This window comes from Xenopus laevis, chromosome 7L (assembly GCF_017654675.1).
Source record: "Xenopus laevis strain J_2021 chromosome 7L, Xenopus_laevis_v10.1, whole genome shotgun sequence".
Taxonomy (NCBI): Eukaryota; Metazoa; Chordata; class Amphibia; order Anura; family Pipidae; genus Xenopus; species Xenopus laevis.
The window spans coordinates 138,568,238-138,580,678 of NC_054383.1; positions in this window are offsets into that span (position 1 = coordinate 138,568,238).

Here is a 12,441-nt window from a genome sequence, read left to right on the forward strand (position 1 = left end):
GGTATTACGGGATAGGGAAGTTGAGGCTTACTAGGCACAGGTCAACACATGGTAATGTGTTGGAATGGTAGCTTATATTATTGGAGTGTTTAGGCAATGGCTAATTTGCCATAGAGGCTAGGCAAAGGGCCATGTGACTTACAGCTCTTGTCATAGAAGGTTGTGGGTCTTCCTGTTCTTTTGTATGGCAGGGAGGATTCTATAGTAGGCAAAGGGCTATGTTGTTGACAGGCAGTATTTGACTTGAATTGGAAAGTCCTCTTATGATTGGTCAACTTAGACCGATATGGAAATGAAGAAGACTTTGCCGGTTTTTCTCTCCCTATGGAATTACGGGATAGTAGTGGTGTCAAATTGTCATAGAGTCTAGGCAAAGGGCTATGTTGTTGACAGGCAGTCCTTGACCTGGATTGGAAAGTCCTCTTGTGATTGGTCAACGTTGACCGATATGGAAATGAAGAAGACTTTGCCGGTTTTTCTCTCCCTATGGTATTACGGGATAGGGAAGTTGAGGCTTACTAGGCACAGGTCAACACATGGTAATGTGTTGGAATGTTAGCTTATATTATTGGAGTGCTTAGGCAATGGCTAATTTGCCATAGAGCCTAGGCAAAGAGGTATGGGACTGACAGCTCTTGTCATAGAAGGCTGTGGGTCTTCCTATTCTTTGTATGGCAAGGAGGAATCTATAGTAGGCAAAAGGCTATGTTGTTTGACAGGCAGTCTTTAACATGGATTGGAAAGTCCTCTTGTGATTGGTCAACTTTGACCGATATGGAAATGAAGAAGACTGTGACGTTTTTTCTCTCCCTATGGTATTACGGGATAGCGGCAATGTCAAATTGTCATAGAGTCTAGGCAAAGGGCTATGTTGTTGACAGGCAGTCTTTAACATGGATTGGAAAGTCCTCTTGTGATTGGTCAACTTTGACCGATATGGAAATGAAGAAGACTTTGCTGTTTTTTCTCTCCCTATGGTATTACGGGATAGCGGCAATGTCAAATTGTCATAGAGTCTAGGCAAAGGGCTATGTTGTTGACAGGCAGTCTTTAACATGGATTGGAAAGTCCTCTCGTGATTGGTCAACTTTGACCGATATGGAAATGAAGAAGACTTTGCCGTTTTTTTCTCTCCCTATGGTTATACGGGATAGGGAAGTTGAGGCTTACTAGGCACAGGTCAACAAATGGGAATGTGTTGGAATGTCAGATCTTATCATGAGACTGGCATTCCAAGATCGTGGAAGTTTGCTGGGCTCAGATAATTGACCCATGACTTGTCGGTTGTGATCTGATTGCTTCCTACGATCGTTATGGCTAGCCATGCCGATGTTCATGTTCCGACCTTCCCTGAGGTGTGTATGAAAGATACTGTTAAGTTGGCAGTGGAGGAGAAATTTTGTGGAGAAAAAGGTCTACGCTTCATTGGAGAAAAGATTCTTTTTGGCCTTTGTGGTCTAAAGAAAGAGGATATTTTGTGCATCCAGGATTTTCCAAAGGCGGGTGTCTATGACGTTACCTTCGTAAGCCAAGTCGACTGCCAGAATTTCCATCATGTTTATTCTCAGCATAAAGATGACCCTCTTCTGGAAGGTATCAAGTTTTCTTTGTTATACACCCAAGATACTAAGCTTTTGTTTGTACACATGTACAACCCACATGTGCCAAATGAAGACGTTTCTCTTTTTCTGCTGAGATTCTGCGAGTCAGTGAAATATATTGGCAAGGCTACAAATGAGTTGGGGGTGTGGAATGCTCGACGAAAATTTGTGGTCGTCTTAAAAGCTGACGAGACCGGCCCTGGAGGCCAATCACACCCACCTGCAAATTTCATGATTGGCCCTAATAAGGGTTATCTTTTTTACAGAGATCAACCAAAATTTTGTAGGAAATGTCGATGTTATGGGCATGTTCAAGAAGATTGTAACATAGAAATATGTCGTCATTGTGGGCCTAAAGATCATGTTACAGCTGGCTGTGTATCAGAAATTTTTTGTACATTGTGTGGTAAAAGTGGGCATGTATACCGTGTTTGTCCAATGTCTTATGCAAATATGACAAAAGCAGCCAGGCAGGTAAATGCTAATGAGGTCACTGTTTTACCTGCAGAACCTGAGGTGGAGGAGGTGAGGGTTCAGCGCAGCAGTGCAAGGGTTTCTGTTGCTACCACTGAAGGTCCTAGGTTTGAGGAGGAAAGTGTGAAACAAAAGCCTAGGTCTAAGTTTCCTCCAGAGGCCAAAACTGGTGTTCCTAAGGCCAAGAAAAGTAGACAAACCAAAAAGGAAAAGAAAAAAGCTAAAAACCCAACACAGGATATTAATCAGTTTCCTTCCTCTGGGGAGGGCGTATCATCTGCTGATGAGATGGAGGTTTCAGCTGAGTCATCTGGTGTGCAGTGTTCAGGGGTTAAACCACCAGATGGATCTGAGTTTCATGATAATGGCTAAAATGTTTTCCTTTTATGACCCTTATCTTTAAAACTGGCTCCTTAAATGTCAGGAGCATAAAGAGTCCTCAGAGGAGGGCTGCTTTTTTCGATTACGTACAAACAATTGATTTCCATTTTTTATGTCTGCAAGAGTGTCATTTAAATTTTATGCCAAACTATGATTTATTAAAAACTGAATGGAGTTTAGGTCCATCGGTTTGGTCAGGTGGTAACGATGGTAAAGCTTCAGGTGTGGTTATTCTTTTTAAAGGTCATGATTTTAAAATTCAAGCAGTTCATGATATTATACCTGGGAGAGTGGTTTTGGTAAAAGTATCCTTTAATGGTATAAGTTTTCAAATTGTGAATGTGTATGCATCACCTGAAAAGGAATTAAGATCTGATCTTTTTGCTACTTTGAATTTGTTCTTACCTGGTTCTGAGCCAATGTTTTTATTGGGTGATTTTAATTGTGTTCTCCCCGGGGAGAAGTGGGCTGGGGGGGCTGTGAACATAACAATGGATAAATCAGCTAATTATTTAAAAAACATGGTATCTGATCTAGGTTTTACTGATGTGTGGGCAAAGTGCAATAAAAATCAACCTGGTTACACTTGGACAAATGGGAATGTAAGTTCAAGGATCGATTTTGCCTTTGTGTCGCAGAATTTGGATCCTATTAGTGCTACTTTGGTACAAAATATTTTTTCTGATCATAATTAATTATTGGTTAAGGTGTCATGCTTGGGAACACAAATGAATGTGTCTTTACTAGATGACCCTGTGGTTATTGAGAATTTTAAAAATAAATATTCTCAGTGGAGAAAACAAAAATCACCACAAGAAAGCTTTATGTGTTGGTGGGAGAAAATAAAGTTAAAAATTAAAGATTTTTTTATCTCCTGTGGTAAAGAAAAAGCTAAGGAAAGGAGAAGGTATTATTCTGTTTTGAATGCTCGTCTCCAAACTCTATACAAATTAAAAGAAATTGGGATTGATGTTTCAAATGATATTGTCATGGTTAAAAAGGAAATTACCAAATATCTTGATCATAAGGGGAAGGAAATTATCTTTAATAGCCGAAATAAGTCTTTGGAAGAAAATGAGAAATGCACACAATTTTTTTTCAAAAAATTGCATTCTGGGAGAAAAAAAATTGAATGTTTAAATGGTCAAACCTCCATGGATGGTATACTTAAGGTGGCCACCGATTTTTACTCAGAGTTATTTAATGAAAAAGTTGTAGATCCGGTGTTTTTCAATTATTGTATAAGTAATATTGAAAGTTTTCTAGATGATTCTGATTGTGACACTTTGTCAAAGGTTTTTACTGAAAAGGAGATCTTAGAGGTCATTAAAAGTGCTACTAGGGGAAAACCCCCAGGTTTGGATGGTATTGCAAGTGAATTTTACATGAAATTTTGGGGAATGTTAAAGGAGGATTTGCTGGGTCTTTTTAGTGAATGTTTTTATGCGAAGGTTTTACCATCATCTTGGAGAAAAAGTGTTGTGGTTCTAATTCATAAAAAAGGTGATACTTCTGATATTAAAATTGGCGCCCAATTTCTTTATTAAATTCTGATTATAAGTTTTTTGCTAAATTATTAACAAACAGGTTTAAGTTGGTAATTGAAAAAGTAATTCATTATAATCAGGTAGGTGGGGTGCCCGGAAGGTGTATTTGGGATAATTTGTCCCTAATCCGGGATATAATATGGTATTCTAATGACCGTAAGCAAAATTTAGCAATTTTATCCTTAGATTTCGAAAAGGCGTATGATCGTGTTTCCCATCAGTTTTTACCTGCAGTGTTAAAGAAAATGGGGTTACCTGATGTTATGTTAAATCAAATCCATGCACTTTATCGTCAAACTGTGTGTGAAATTCAAATAAATGGTAATAGGACACGTGAAATTCCCCTTTTGAGTGGTGTTAAACAGGGATGTCCATTGTCCCCTATCTTATTTATATGTGCATTAGAACCATTGTTATGTGCTTTGAGAAAAGAGAAAATGGTGAAAGGAGTTCCGGTACCAGGTGGTAACGGTGTTCAAATTAAAGTTGTGTCATACATGGACGATGTAACCATTTTCTGTGAAAAGCCGGCCGCAATTCAAAGAGCTCTTTTGTTAACAAAATTTTATTGTCAAGCATCTGGGTTTAAGCTAAATGTAAATAAATGTGAGTGTTTGGGGATAGGTAATTGGGAAAATGTTAATTGTGAAGTGACAATACAAGACAAAGGAATAAAAATTTTAGGAATTCTTTTGGTGCAGAAAATGATGGTCAACCTAATTGGGATATTTTACTAGGAAAATGCAGAAAAAATTACAGTATTGGTCACTTAGAGGGCTGACAATGGAAGGGAAACCTTAATTGTTAAGTCAGTATTGTTGCCAATGATGTTGTATATTGCAATGATTTTTCCACCTTCTACTCTAAATATGAGAGAATAATTAGATTATGTTTCATTTTCCTATGGAATTCTAAGATGGAAAAGTTAAGTCGAATAAAGGTTATTAGAGCAAAAGAAAATGGTGGAAAAATTTTTCCTGATTTTGAAAGATTCCTGTATGTTAAATTCTTTTGTTTTATTTATCGAAATCTTAAAAAATTTGAAATTCAATCTTGTTTTATATCTTATTGTGCTGGAGCTTTCTTTAGAAAATATAAATTATGTACTTTCCCTTTGAAAATTCCAGTTTTAATGAATGTTTCCTCCCAATACATTTTAATAGAAAAAATCTTTAAAAAATATGTTTTAAGTGATGCCCCTAAGGACTTTTTATCTGACCAAAAGAAATTAATCGAAATGGATCCAATCTAAAGAGGATGTTATTATTGTGGACAATTCTTCTGTTGAACAAAGCAAAAGGATTTGGAGAAATGTGTCAGAAAAGCAAATGGAAAATCATCAAAAAGACTTAGCATGGTCAATTGTGCAGAATTGTTTACCCACTAGGTCTTTTCAGTATATTGAGGCGCTCGGTTACAACCAAAGTGTGTCCTAGAGAAAAATGTAGATATGAAGAAACTGTTCAACATGTTTTTTGGGATTGTGTTTATGCTAAGTTTGTATGGGGAAATTGTTTGTTTTATTGTATAATGTTTTTGATGTAAAAAACTTTGATATGAATGATGCATTTTTTGGTACCTTAGAATGCAATAATAAGGATAAAAAACTACGTGCATGGTATACTGTAAACTGTATGAAGGAATCATTGTGGAAAGTTCGTAATATACTTTTGCTTAAACGTGATAACATAACTCCAGAGCAATGTATTGGATTATGTCTAGCAAAAATGTATTTGTATTTTCTAAGAGATGTAAAACATTTAGGGAAGACTAATGCTGAATTTCTATGGAGACCTACATCTTGGAATATGTAGTTTTGTGAAAAAAAAATGTTTTCTTTATGTTTCCTTTTTGTTTGTTTTTTCTGTAAATAAAGTTAATGAAAGGACAAAAAAAAAAAGGCTAATTTGCCATAGAGCCTAGGCAAAGGGATATGGGACTGACAGCTCCTTGTCATAGAAGGCTGTGGGTCTTCCTATTCTTTGTATGGCAGGAGGAATCTATAGTAGGCAAAAGGCTATGTTGTTTGACAGGCAGTCCTTTAACATGGATTGGAAAGTCCCTTTGTGAATTGGTCCAACTCTTTTGACCGGATATGGCAAAATGAGAAAGACTTTGCCGTTTTTTTCTTCTCCCTATGGTATTACGGGATAGGGAAGTTGAGGCTACGAGGCACAGGTTCAACACATGGTTATGTGTTTGGAATGTTTAGATTTTATCATCATGGGAGTTCTTAGCAAGGGCCTAAAATTTGCCATAGAGCCTAGGCAATGGGCCTATGGGAACTGACAGCTCTGTGTATAGAAAGGCCTGTGGGTCTTCCTATTTCTTTGTATGGCAAGGAGGTACTTATAGTAGGGCAAAAGGCTATGTATGTTGACAGGCACAGATCTATAACATTGGATTGGAAAGTTCCCTCTTTTGATTGGTCATCTTTTGGACCGACATATGGAAATGAAGAAGGACTTTTGCCGTTTTTTTCTCTCCCTATGGTATACGGATAGCGGCAATGTCAAATGTTCATAGAGTCTAGGGCATAAGGCCTTATGTTGTTCCGGCAGGCAGCTTCTAACATGGATTGGAAAAGTCCTTCTTGTGATGCCGTCAACTTTGACCTATATGGAAAAGAAGAAGACTTTGCCGTTTTTTCTCTCCCCTATGTATACGGGATAGGGAAGTTAGGCTTACTAGGCACAGGTTCAACACATGGGTAATGTGTTGGAATGGTTAGAATTTTATCATGGGCAGTTCTTACGGCAATGGCTACAATTGCCATTAGAGCTAGGCAATGGCCATTGGGTGACTGACAGCTCTGTCATAGAAGGCTTGGGTCTTCCTAATCTTTGTTATGGCAAGGAGGTATCTATAAGTTAGGCCAAAAGGCTATGTTGTTTAGACAGGCATGTCTTTAAATGGATTGCGAAGTCCTCTTGGTGATTGGTTCAACTTTTTTTGACCGAATATGGAAATGAAGAAGACTTTGCCGTTTTTTTCTCTCCCTATGGTATTAACGGGGAATAGGGAAGTGAGGCTTTACTAGGCACAGGTCAACACATGGTTCATGTGTTGGAATGTTAGATTTATCCATGGGAGTTCTTAGGCCCAATGCTACAATGCCTAGAAGCCTAGGCAATGGCCTATGGGACTGACAGCTCTTGTCATAGATAGCTGTGGGCTTTCCTATTCTTGTATGGCAAGGAGGGGTATCTCATAGTAGGCAAAAGGCTATGTTGGTTTGACAGGCAGTCTTTAAACACTCCGTGATTGGAAAGTCCCGTCTTGGATTGGTCAACTTTGGACCGATATTGGAAATGAGAAGACTTTGGCCGGTTTTATTTCTCTCCCTATGGTATTACGGATGGGACGATAGCGGCAATGGTCAAATTTCATAGAGTTCTACGGCAAAGGGCTATGTTGTTGGCAGGCAGTCTTAAGCATGGATTGGAAAGTCCTCTTGTGATTGGTCAACTTGACGATATGGAAATAAAGAAGACTTTGCCAGTTTTTTTCTCTCCCTATGGTATTACGGAGATTAGGAATTTGAGGCTTACTAGGCACAGGCAAACACCATGGTTATGTGTATGGAATGGGTTTAGATTTTATCATGGGAGTTCTTAAGGCAATGGCTAAATTGCCATTAGAGCCTAGGACAATGTCCTATGGGACTGACAGCTCTTGTCATAGAAGGTGTGCGGAGTCTTCCTATTCTTTGTATTGGCAAGGAGGTATCTATAGTAGGCCCAAAAGGCTATGTTGTTTTGACAGGCAGTCTTTAACATGGATTGGAAAGTCCTCTTGTGATTGGTCCAACTTTTGACCGGATATGGAAATGAAGAAGACTTTGCCGTTTTTTTTTCTCTCCCTATGGTATTACGGGATAGGGAAGTTGAGGCTTACTAGGCACAGGTCAACACATGGTTATGTGTTTGGAATGTTTAGATTTATCATGGGAGTTCTTAGCAATGGCTAATTGCCATATGAGCCTAGGCAATGGCCTTATGGGACTGACAGCTCTTGTCAGTTAGAAGGCTGTGGGTCTTCCTATTCTTTGTATGGCAAGGAGGTATCTATAGTAAGGCAAAAGGCTATGTGTTTGACGAGGCAGTCTTTAACATGGATTGGAAAGTCCTCTTTGATTGGGTCATCTTTGACCGATATGGAAATGAAGAAGACTTTGCCGTTTTTTTCTCTCCCTATGGTATTACGTGGATAGCAGGCAATGTCAAATTGTCATAGAGTCTAGGCAAAGGCCTATGTTATTGGCAGGCTTCAGTCCTTAACACTATCATGGATTGGAAAGTCCTCTCTGTGCATTGCGTCAACCCACTTCGACACCGATATCGCGCACAAATGACAGAAAGCACTTATGCCGTTTATTTTCTCTCCCTATGTATTACCGGGATAGGACAAGTTGAGGCTACTAGGCACAGGTCAACACATGGTATATGTGTTGGAATTTAGATTCTTTATCATGGAGTTTCTTAGGCAATGGCTAAAATTGCCATAGGAGCTAGGCAATAGGCCCTATGGACCTGATCAGCCTCTGGTCCATAGAAGGGATGCGGCAATGTCAATTTGGTCATCGAGTCTAGGCAAAGGGCTATGTTGTTGACAGGCAGTCTTTAACATGGATTGGAAGAGTCCCTCTGTGAATTGGTCAACTTTGACCGATTATGGAAATGAGAAAGACTTTTGGCAGGTTTTTTTCTCTCCCTATGGTATTACGGGATAGCGGCAATTGTCAAATTGTCATAGAGTCTAGGCAAAGGGGCTATGTTGTTGACAGGGCAAGGCTTTTAAACAATGGGATTGGAAAAGTCCCTCTTGTGATTGGTCAACTTTGACGCGATATGGAAATGAAGAAGACTTTGCCGTTTTTTCTCTCCTATGGTTATACGGGATAGGGAAGTTGAGGCTTACTAGGCACAGGTCAACAATGGCTTATGTGTTGGAATGTTAGATTTTATCATGGGAGTGCTTAGGGCAATGGCTAATTTGCCATAGAGCCTAGGCAAAGGGATATGGGACTGACAGCTCTTGTCATAGAAGGCTGTGGGTCTTCCTATTCTTTGTATGGGGCAAGGAGGTATCTATAGTAGGCAAAGGCTATGTTGTTTGACAGGCAGTCTTTAACATGGATTGGAAAGTCCTCTTGTGATTGGTCAACTTTGACCGATATGGAAATGAAGAAGACTTTGGCCGTTTTTTTCTTCTTCCCTATGGTATTACGGGATAGGGAAGTTGAGGCTTACTAGGCACAGGTCAACACATGGTCATGTGTTGGAAATGTTAGATTTTATCATGGGAGTTCTTAGGCAATGGCTAAATTGCCATAGAGGCCTAGGCAATGGCCTATGGGACTGACAGCTCTTGTCATAGAAGGCTGTGGGTCTTCCTATCTTGTATGGCAAGGAGGTATCTATAGTAGGCAAAGGCTATGTTGTTTGACAGGCAGTCTTTAACATGGATTGGAAAGTCCTCTTGTGATTGGTCATACTTTGACCGATATGGAAATGAAGCAAGACTTTGCCGTTTTTTTCTCTCCCTATGGTATTACGGGATAGGGAAGTTGAGGCTTACTAGGCACAGGTCAACACATGGTCATGTGTTGGAATGTTAGATTTTATCATGGGAGTGCTTAGGCAATGGCTAAATTGCCATAGAGCCTAGGCAAAGGGCCTATGGGACTGACAGCTCTTGTCATAGAAGGCTGTGGGTCTTCCTATTCTTTGTATGGCAAGGAGGATCTATAGTAGGCAAAGGCTATGTTGTTTGACAGGCAGTCTTTAACATGGATTGGAAAGTCCTCTTGTGATTGGTCACTTTGACCGATATGGAAATGAAGAAGACTTTGCCGTTTTTTCTCTCCCTATGGTATTACGGGATAGCGGCAATGTCAAATTGTCATAGAGTCTAGGCAAAGGGCTATGTTGTTGACAGGCAGTCTTTAACATGGATTGGAAAGTCCTCTTGTGATTGGTCAACTTTGACCGATATGGAAATGAAGAAGACTTTGCCGTTTTTTTCCTCTCCCTATGGTATTACGGGATAGGGAAGTTGAGGCTTACTAGGCACAGGTCAACACATGGTTATGTGTTGGAATGTTAGATTTTATCATGGGAGTGCTTAGGCAATGGCTAATTTGCCATAGAGCCTAGGCAATGGCCTATGGGACTGACAGCTCTTGTCATAGAAGGCTGTGGGTCTTCCTATTCTTTGTATGGCAAGGAGGAATCTATAGTAGGCAAAGGCTATGTTGTTTGACAGGCAGTCTTTAACATGGATTGGAAAGTCCTCTTGTGATTGGTCAACTTTGACCGATATGGAAATGAAGAAGACTTTGCCGTTTTTTTCTCTCCCTATGGTATTACGGGATAGCGGCAATGTCAAATTGTCATAGAGTCTAGGCAAAGGGCTATGTTGTTGACAGGCAGTCTTTAACATGGATTGGAAAGTCCTCTTGTGATTGGTCAACTTTGACCGATATGGAAATGAAGAAGACTTTGCCGTTTTTTCTCTCCCTATGGTATTACGGGATAGGGAAGTTGAGGCTTACTAGGCACAGGTCAACACATGGTTATGTGTTGGAATGTAAGATTTTATCATGGGAGTTCTTAGGCAATGGCTAATTTGCCATAGAGCCTAGGCAATGGCCTATGGGACTGACAGCTCTTGTCATAGAAGGCTGTGGGTCTTCCTATTCTTTGTATGGCAAGGAGGAATCTATAGTAGGCAAAAGGCTATGTTGTTTGACAGGCAGTCTTTAACATGGATTGGAAAGTCCTCTTGTGATTGGTCAACTTTGACCGATATGGAAATGAAGAAGACTTTGCCGTTTTTTTCCTCTCCCTATGGTATTACGGGATAGGGAAGTTGAGGCTTACTAGGCACAGGTCAACACATGGTTATGTGTTGGAATGTTAGATTTTATCATGGGAGTGCTTAGGCAATGGCTAATTTGCCATAGAGCCTAGGCAATGGCCTATGGGACTGACAGCTCTTGTCATAGAAGGCTGTGGGTCTTCCTATTCTTTGTATGGCAAGGAGGAATCTATAGTAGGCAAAAGGCTATGTTGTTTGACAGGCAGTCTTTAACATGGATTGGAAAGTCCTCTTGTGATTGGTCAACTTTGACCGATATGGAAATGAAGAAGACTTTGCCGTTTTTTTCTCTCCCTATGGTATTACGGGATAGCGGCAATGTCAAATTGTCATAGAGTCTAGGCAAAGGGCTATGTTGTTGGCAGGCAGTCTTTAACATGGATTGGAAAGTCCTCTTGTGATTGGTCAACTTTGACCGATATGGAAATAAAGAAGACTTTGCCGTTTTTTTCTCTCCCTATGGTATTACGGGATAGGGAAGTTGAGGCTTACTAGGCACAGGTCAACACATGGTCATGTGTTGGAATGTTAGATTTTATCATGGGAGTTCTTAGGCAATGGCTAAATTTGCCATAGAGCCTAGGCAATGGGCCTATGGGACTGACAGCTCTTGTCATAGAAGGCTGTGGGTCTTCCTATTCTTTGTATGGCAAGGAGGAATCTATAGTAGGCAAAAGGCTATGTTGTTTGACAGGCAGTCTTTAACATGGATTGGAAAGTCCTCTTGTGATTGGTCAACTTTGACCGATATGGAAATGAAGAAGACTTTGCCGTTTTTTTCCTCTCCCTATGGTATTACGGGATAGCGGCAATGTCAAATTGTCATAGAGTCTAGGCAAAGGGCTATGTTGTTGGCAGGCAGTCTTTAACATGGATTGGAAAGTCCTCTTGTGATTGGTCAACTTTGACCGATATGGAAATGAAGAAGACTTTGCCGTTTTTTTCCTCTCCCTATGGTATTACGGGATAGGGAAGTTGAGGCTTACTAGGCACAGGTCAACACATGGTAATGTGTTGGAATGTTAGATTTTATCATGGGAGTGCTTAGGCAATGGCTAATTTGCCATAGAGCCTAGGCAAAGGGATATGGGACTGACAGCTCTTGTCATAGAAGGCTGTGGGTCTTCCTATTCTTTGTATGGCAAGGAGGAATCTATAGTAGGCAAAAGGCTATGTTGTTTGACAGGCAGTCTTTAACATGGATTGGAAAGTCCTCTTGTGATTGGTCAACTTTGACCGATATGGAAATGAAAGAAGACTTTGCCGTTTTTTTCTCTCCCTATGGTATTACGGGATAGGGAAGTTGAGGCTTACTAGGCACAGGTCAACACATGGTCATGTGTTGGAATGTTAGATTTTATCATGGGAGTTCTTAGGCAATGGCTAAATTTGCCATAGAGCCTAGGCAATGGGCCTATGGGACTGACAGCTCTTGTCATAGAAGGCTGTGGGTCTTCCTATTCTTTGTATGGCAAGGAGGAATCTATAGTAGGCAAAAGGCTATGTTGTTTGACAGGCAGTCTTTAACATGGATTGGAAAGTCCTCTTGTGATTGG